This window comes from Macaca thibetana, chromosome 7 (assembly GCF_024542745.1).
Source record: "Macaca thibetana thibetana isolate TM-01 chromosome 7, ASM2454274v1, whole genome shotgun sequence".
Classification (NCBI taxonomy): Eukaryota; Metazoa; Chordata; class Mammalia; order Primates; family Cercopithecidae; genus Macaca; species Macaca thibetana.
In genome coordinates, this window is record NC_065584.1 from 44217015 (window position 1) to 44225642 (window position 8628).

General features: G+C 44.3%; 1 protein-coding gene across 1 annotated transcript in view; it reads left to right on the forward strand.

Moving 5' to 3' along the window:
• The window catches only part of WDR89 (WD repeat domain 89), an 89616-nt gene extending 85394 nt beyond the window's left edge, over positions 1 to 4222 (forward strand). The window contains exon 5 of the transcript XR_007727437.1: positions 3675 to 4222. The gene's annotated coding sequence lies outside the window, so the exon portion shown is untranslated. The remainder of the gene's footprint in view (positions 1 to 3674) is intronic.
• Positions 4223 to 8628: the final 4406 nt, after the last annotated feature.

Consider the following 8628-nt stretch of genomic DNA (forward strand, 5'->3'; position numbering starts at 1 on the left):
GAAATTGATTTTGACAATTTTTGTCAGTGTTTTCAGTGCTCTAATGAAAGAGTATCTTTTCAAAAGTCTTTACTCTGTCATTCCCTCTGATGACACTCCAGAACCTAAGGAAGATATACCTAGTGGTTTCCATATGCTTTGGATGGCTTTAGGCTCATCACAGTTCTAGAGAAGAACATGGAACTTGTTTCATCTTTCTAATATCACCAGTGTATTGTTACTCTTACTGTATATTGTGCACTGGAAAGCCCTGCATCTCAGTTTTACTATTTGACAAGCTTTTCAAGTTTTAGAATACATTCCATTTATTAATTGAAACCCAACATGCTGTCTAAATTTGCATCATTAGGGAAATTGATCTGGTTGTGTGATAATGAAAGAAAGGGGAGTGATTCTAGATTCACATCTAATTTCAAATCCTCTTGTATGTCTTAGAAAGTTAACTTTACCCTTCAAAATCTCAGTTTTTTCATTTGTAAATAATATTACACCTACTTCCTGGGGTTATTGGAAGAACTCGGTAACAGTCTAGCATGACTGCACAGGATAGGTGCCTAGTTAATACTGACCTCTCCTCTCATTCCCTCCCACCTCTGCTAAATAAAGGGCTCGATTTCTTTAAAATTAGTTATAGTTCAGGCAAATAGAAAAAAAATGACATTCCCAGAAAAATAGAGAAACCGAAAAATGTGTCAGATGATTTTTGTTGTTCATTTGGCAAATTGTGTGTAATCTGCCACTGCAATCAGCAATGTCACATTGAATCAATTTACTCTTCAATTACTGAACCATTGGTAAATCAATCTCTCTGATCCATAAACCAACTCTCAATCGTCTAACTTTGAGATTACTCATACATTATGTCTCCTGCATATTAGTGCTGCCTGGGTTTCGTGCATTTCACTGCCCATTCACTTCTTTATCATGTAAAGTGTCAGAATTAAAACCACACAACTTTGTGGTCAGCAGATTAGGAAGTATGTATTCTGAAATTTAAGATCAGGCTGGGTGCAGTGGCTCACGTCTGTAATCCCAGCACTTTGGGAGGCTGAGGCAGGTGGATCACCTGAGGTCAGGAGTTCAAGACCAGCCTGACCAACATGGAGAAACCCCGTCCCTACTAAAAATACAAAATTAGCCTGGTGTGGTGGCGCATGCCTATAATCCCAGCTACTCGGGAGGCTGAGGTAGGAGAATTGCTTGAACCCGGGAGGCGGAGGTCGTGGTGAGCTGAGATCATGCCACTGCGCTCTAGCCTGGGCAACAAGAGCGAAACTCTGTCTCAAAATAATAACAATAATAATAATAATTTTAAAAAAGAAACTGTCCCCATGATCTCATTAGCTACCATCAGGCCCCACCTCCAGCACTGGGGATTACGTTTCAACATGAGATTTGGGTAGGGACACAGATCCAAACCATATCACTACCCAATTGTATAATTTAATATTTATCATCTACCTCAGTACATGCCCAAAGATATTCACTACTAACAGTTCCATGTAGGGCCGGGCGTGGTGGCTCAAGCCTGTAATCCCAGCACTTTGGGAGGCCGAGACGGGCGGATCACGAGTTCAGGAGATCGAGACCATCCTGGCTAACACGGTGAAACCCCGTCTCTACTAAAATACAAAAAAAATTAGCCGGGCGAGGTGGCGGGCGCCTGTACTCCCAGCTACTCGGGAGGCTGAGGCAGGAGAATGGCGTGAACCCGGGAGGCGGGGCTTGCAGTGAGCTGAGATCCGGCCATTGCACTCCAGCCTGGGCAACAGAGCTAGACTCCGTCTCAAAAAGCAAAACAAAACAAAACAAAAAAAAACAGTTCCATGTATATCCTTCCAATACTTTTCTAGGTATTTACAGGTGTGTGTTTGTGTATGTGTATGTGTGTATATAACATAGTTTTCCCTAGTATACATAGGATACTACTTTATTTATAGTTCGGTGGCCTGTTTTTTTCATGTGATATCACACACACTTTTCCATATAATATACACGTCCCTTATATTTCTCTCTCTCTCTCTCTCTCTTTTTTTTTTCTTTTTTGGCATTCTGGAGTGGGCCTAAAACATCTCCCTTGTATCTAATGGCTGCCTAGTATTTTATAGTATGGATGAGCCATAATTTAATTATCTTGAAAAATCTCGCTCTAGTGGGCCGGGCGTGGTGGCTCAAGCCTGTAATCCCAGCACTTTGGGAGGCCGAGACAGGTGGATCACGAGGTCCGGAGATCGAGACCATCCTGGCTAACATGGTGAAACCCCGTCTCTACTAAAAAATACAAAAAAAAAAAAAACTAGCCGGGCGAGGTGGCGGCGCCTGTAGTCCAGCTACTCGGGAGGCTGAGGCAGGAGAATGGCATGAACCCGGGAGGCAGAGCTTGCAGTGAGCTGAGATCTGGCCACTGCACTCCAGCCCTGGAGACAGAGCGAGACTCCGTCTCAAAAAAAAAAAAAAAAAAAAAGAAAAATCTCGCTCTTGTCGCCCAGGCTGGAGTGCAATGGCTCTATCTCAGGTCACTGCAACCTCCACCTCCCAGGTTCAAGCAATTCTCCTGCCTTAGTTTCCCAGGTAGCTGGGATTACAGGCGCCTGCCACCATGCCCAGCTAATTTTTGCCTTTTTAGTAGCGACGGAATTTCACCATGTTGGTCAGGCTGGTCTCGAACTTCTGACCTCCGGTGATCCACCTGCCTCATCCTCCCAAAGTGCTGGGATTACAGGCATGAGCCACCGCGCCCAGCTGTTTCTATATTTTGTCTATTCTATCTCTGTAATTAACAAGATGAGAGGAGAAAGTGAGTAACAGTGTCGGCAGCGTGGCAGAACTTTATCAAGAACTTAAAAATATGACCAGGCATGGTGGCTCATGCCTGTAATCCCAGCACTTTGGGAGGCCGAAATGGGAGGATCACTGGAGGTCAGGAGTTCGAAACCAGCCTGGCCAACATGGTAAAACCCCATTTCTACTAAAAAAAAAAAAAAAACAAAAAAAAAATAAATAAATAGCCGGGCCTGGTGGCCTGTGCCTGTAGTCCCAGCTGCTTGGGAGGCTGAGGTCTGAGAATCATTTGAACTTGGTAGGTGGAGGTTGCAGTGAGTTGAGATCGCATCACTGCACTCTAGGCTGGGCAAGAAATGAGACTCAGTCTCAAAAACAAACACAATACAAAAAGAACTTAAAAATATTCATATCCTGGGGCCGGGCACGGTGGCTCACGCCTGTAATCCCAGCACTTTGGGAGGCAGAGGCGGGTGGATCACGAGGTCAAGAGATGGAGACCATCCTGGCCAACATGGTGAAACCCCATCTCTACTGAAAATACAAAAATTAGCTAAGTGTGGTTGCACGTGCCTGTAATTCCAGCTACTCTGGAGGCTGAGGCAGGAGAATCGCTTGAACCCAGGAGGTGGAAGTTGCAGTGAGCCGAGATCACGCCACTGAACTCCAGCCTGGTGACAGAGTGAGACTCCGTCTCAAAAAATAATAATAATAATAATTCATGTCCTTAAACCATGAATTCTACTTTCACAAATTTGAGGAAATAAATATGTCATAAGTAGACACCTATTGGGTACATCTCAGGGCTACTGCTCCTACTCTTCTCCCTACCACCCCCACGTGAAGAATCATCCAGCCCAAAATGTCAAGCTTCTTCTCTTTTTCTCCTCCAGTGCACGTGGAAACAGCAGAAAGCCTCCCAACACTCATTTTGTGCAGTGAGTCTCCTATCCTGACCACAGCGGATTGGACCAGGTGAGGGTACCTGAGCTAACCTGGGCTAGGGTCCCTTTCCCAGGAACTTTGAATTAACACTAAGGGATCCTCACTTATGTTCTGGCTGCTCTATTAAATGGAGACAATGCAAAAATGGGAGCTTGACCTGCCATTTTGCCCGACCTAGCCTGCCCCTCAGAGAAAGTGAGAGGAGAATGACTGAAGCCCAATCTCAGCAAGGGACAGAGACAAAAAGGCCTGAGTGCTTTTCCATCCTACGGCTAGTCCCTGCTTGCTGAGGCTAAGTGCATCCCTGCCCAGAATCCTAATAGCAATTATCCCCCTGTGCCTATGCCAGCTCCAGTAAGTCCCTGGTAAAGCTCCTGCTGCTCCATCTCAGGAGAATCCCGGATCCTGATCAGTGCCTCAATATTGCAGAACAGAGGGAGTGAGGGAAATATTTAATTTCCAACTCTGAAGGTCTACCATGGAGAAGAGAGGAGCAGAAGGAAGAACTTAATACTGGTGGAGCACTTGGTAAAATGAAAATAAATATTCTTTTTTTTTTTTTGAGATGGAGTTTCACTCTTGTCTCCCAGGCTCGAGTGCAATGGCACAATCTCGGCTCACTGCAACCTCCGCCTCCCGGGTTCAAGTGATTCTCCTGCCTCAGTCTCCTGAGTAGCTGGGATTACAGGCGCCCACCATCACACTCAGCTAATTTTTGTATTTTTAGAAGAGACGGGGTTTCACCACGTTGGCCAGGCTGCTCTTGAACTCCTAACCTCAGGTGATTCACCCACCTCAGCCTCCCAAAGCGCTGGGATTACAGAAATGAGCCACTGCACCTGGCGAAAATAAATATTCTTTATGAACCACTTTAGACAGTTCCTGGCCCACAGTAAACAATCTTCTTCTTTTTTTTGTTCTGAGATGGAGTCTCGCTCTGTTGCCCAGGCAGGAGTGCAGTGGCACAATCTTGGCTCAGTGCAACCTCCGCCTCTCAGGTTCAAGCAATTTTCTTGCCTCAGCTTCCCTGGGAGCTGAGGATTACAGGTGTGTGCTACCACACTTGCTGACTTTTTTGTATTTTTTTTTTTTTTTTTTTGAGATGGAGTCTTGCTCTGTCACCCAGGCTGGAGTGCAGTGGCGCGATCGCGGCTCACTGCAAGCTCCGCCTCTCGGGTTTACGCCATTCTCCTGCCTCAGCCTCTGGAGTAGCTGGGACTACAGGCGCCCGCCACCTCGCCCAGCTAGTTTTTCGTATTTTTTAGTAGAGACGGGGTTTCACCGTGTTAGCCAGGATGGTCTCGATCTCCTGACCTCGTGATTCGCCCATCTCGGCCTCCCAAAGTGCTGGGATTACAGGCTTGAGCCACCGCGCCCGGCCTTTTTGTATTTTTAGTAGAGACAGGGTTTCACCATGTTGACCAGGCTGGTCTCAAACTCCTAACCTCAAGGGATCCACCCGCCTCAGCCTCCCAAAGTGCTGGAATTACAGGCGCAAGCCACCGTGCCTGGCCTCTCATAGTAAACAATACTTTAAACAAACAAAAAGCAGGCCAAGTATGCCAGGCCAGGCACGAAGGAGAATTCTGAGTATAACCAGTATCACCGCCTCTCTTTCTCTCTTTTTTTCCTCCTGGTCATAAGGTATTGCTCCAAACTCTGGGCTTTCATAGTAATTAGTCCTCGTTCATACTATCTTGTACTACAGTAGAGTGATAGTTTTTTTTTTTTTTTTTTTTTGAGACAGAATCTCGCTCTGTCACCCAGACTAGAGTGCAGTGGCACCATCTCAGCTCACTACAATCTCCGCCTCCTGGGTTCAAGCAATTCTTTGCCTCAGCCTCCCGAATACCTGGGATTACTGGTGCCCACACCATGCCCGGCTAATTTTTTTTGTATTTTTAGTAGAGACGGGGTTTCACCATCTTGGCTAGGCTGATCTTAAACTCCTGACCTCGTGATCCACCCACCTCTGCCTTCCAAAGTGCTGGGATTACCGGCATGAGCCACCACGCCCAGCCGAGTGATAGTATTTATGTCTTTTTCATATTTGAGTTGCCCCAGAGTGCTAAGTAGGTACTTCAATATATGGAATGTTATGTATGAGGCAATGATTAAATACAATAATGGAAATTTGGTTAGGAAACTTCTATATGATGTGTTTGAAAGGCTTATGGAAATATACTGATCATCATGAGATGATGAGTTCTCTTGAAGTTGAGCGTTTGCCACAGTTTGCCAATGAAGGCAGTGACTTTTAGCTAATTATAACTTGTTTCATTTTAGGGGTCAAGACAGCTGTGATTATATACTTTGAATGAGTCTCTTTCAATGCGTTTTTTTTTTTTTCAAAAATACTTTTTCATAAATACTCTGTTCCATTTGCCAATTGGCTTGTTAACTGGGTCATCAACCTTCCAAATCAGAATATATGCTTCCTTGACTTAGAAATGCCATCAAACAGAACATTTTCAAGTACTGGAAATGTACTTGCCTCTATCCTTGTTTTCAAAGCTCTTTAAACCGAAGTTTCCTACAACATTTTCTGATCATTAAGAAGAAAGTTTTTCTAATGCTAGGGCATGTTAAAAAGAAAAATCTTAAGACACAAAAAATAAGCTTGATTTGGATTCACACTGAAATTTAACTCTACCTGCAAAGTGTGCTTCTCTCCAAAGACAGAATAGGGTTTCTTTATGTGTTTTGAAAAAGACTCAAATATCAAGGGAAATGAGCTGGAAAGGCATTATGTTTTCTAGATACTCTACACAGCACTATAGATAGACCAGAATGTGTCGAACAGGGGTCCCCAACCCTGGGCTACGGACTGGTATCAGTCCAAGGCCTGTTAGGAACTGGGCTGGACAGCAGGAGGTGAGCGGCAGGCAAGGCAGCATTACTGCCTGAGCTCAGCCTCCTGTCAGATCAGCTGCAGCATTAGATTCTCATAGGAGTGCAAACCCTACTGTGAACTGTGCACACAAGGGATCTAGGTTGCATGCTCCTTATGAGAATCTAATGCCTGATGATCTGAGGTGGAACAGTTTCATCCTGAAACCACCTACCCAAGTCCCCACACCCCAGTCAGTGGAAAAATTGTCTTCCACAAAACCAGTCCCTGGTGCCAAAAAGGTTGTGGACTGCAGGTATAGAGGATTTCCACGGGGGAAAGGTAATAAACTAGTTTAGAATTTCAGCGCCTTTCTTCTAGTTAGAATTCCTACCCAAGCTCTGCCACTTACTAGATGTATAACCTTGGAAAAGAAACTTAAGCTTTCTAGCAGATATGGTGGCACCTGCCTGTAGTTCCAACTACTTGGGAGGCTGAGTGGGGGATTGCGTGAGCCCAGGAGTTTGAGGTTACAGTGAGCTATGGTTGAATCACTGCACTCCAGCCTGGGTGACAGAGAGTTTGTCTCTAAAAATAATAATAAAGGCTGGGCGCGGTGGCTCACGCCTGTAATCCCAGCACTTTGGGAGGCCGAGGCGGGCAAATCACAAGGTCAGGAGATTGAGACCATCCTGGCTAACACGGTGAAACCCCATCTCTACTAAAAACACAAAAAAATTAGCTGGGCATGGTGGCGGGCACCTATAGTCCCAGCTACTCGGGAGGCTGAGGCGGGAGAATGGCGTGAACCCGGGAGGCAGAGCTTGCAGTGAGCCGAGATCGCGCCACTGCACTCCAGCCTGGGGGACAGAGCGAGACTCCATCTCAAAAATAAATAAATAAATAAATAAAAATAATAATAAAATAAAGAAACTTAAGCTTTCTGTATCTTAGTTTCTGCATCTAAAAAAATGGAATAATAGTGCCTACATCAATAGGCTATTTTGAGGATTAAACAAGATAATACGGCCAGGCTTGGTGGCTCACGCCTGTAATCCCAGCACTTTGGAAGGCCGAGGAGAGCAGATCACCCGAGGTCAGGAGTTTGAGATCAGCCTGGCCAACATGGTGAAACCCCATCTCTACTAAAAATACAAAAATTAGCCAGGCATGGTGGTGGGCGCCTGTAATCCCAGCTACTCAGGAGGCTGAGGCAGAAGAATCGCTTTAACCTGGGAGGTGGAGGTTGCAGTGAGCCGAGATCGTGCCACTGCACTCAAGTCTGGGTGACAGAGTGAGACTCTGTTTAAAAAAAAAAAAAAAAAAAAAACCAAATAACAAAACAAAACAAACAAAACAAAAACCAAGATAATACAAGTAAAGTGTCTGCCACAGTTCCTAGCTCATAGTGTTCAATGAATGGGAGTTATAGTGATGCAGGACTTGGACCATTGTTTCTACTTTCTTTACTTTATGATCTCATAAAAGGTCACAGTTAACCTCTGTATCTTATTAGTCATTCCTTTGTAAGACAGAGAAAATAGTAGCCACATATTCAATTACTTGGATATACTAGTAGCAAATGACTTAAACACAGAGATAACCTGGTATATAGTGTGAAAAGACCTGACCCTTGGACGAACAGGATTCAGATTGTGGCTCCACTCGTTACTAGCTGTCTGACATTGGGCAACCTCCTTGATCCTCAGTTTTCTTATTTTTGAAATGAAAATAATATGTATCTACAGAGTTAAGGCTTAAATTAAAAAGTGCATATGAAAATGCACTAAATTGCTACGCACATGCTTGCAGTTATTTTTACCAGTACCATATGAGATTTTTACAAGTACCATACTATGCATTGTCCTTATTGGTTTATTTTGTTTCAATAACAGTGTGCTCAGATTTCAGTTTTCACCCTCTTTTGGTTGTCTTGCCCCTTAGAATGTGTTAGCTCTGATTTGTCCTATGTGCATAGATTTTACCCAATTATATTGATATCTCAAAAACAATGTTCTTTCTCTATGATAGATAAGAAGCCTAGATGTAACACTCAATTGTAGGTTGCATTT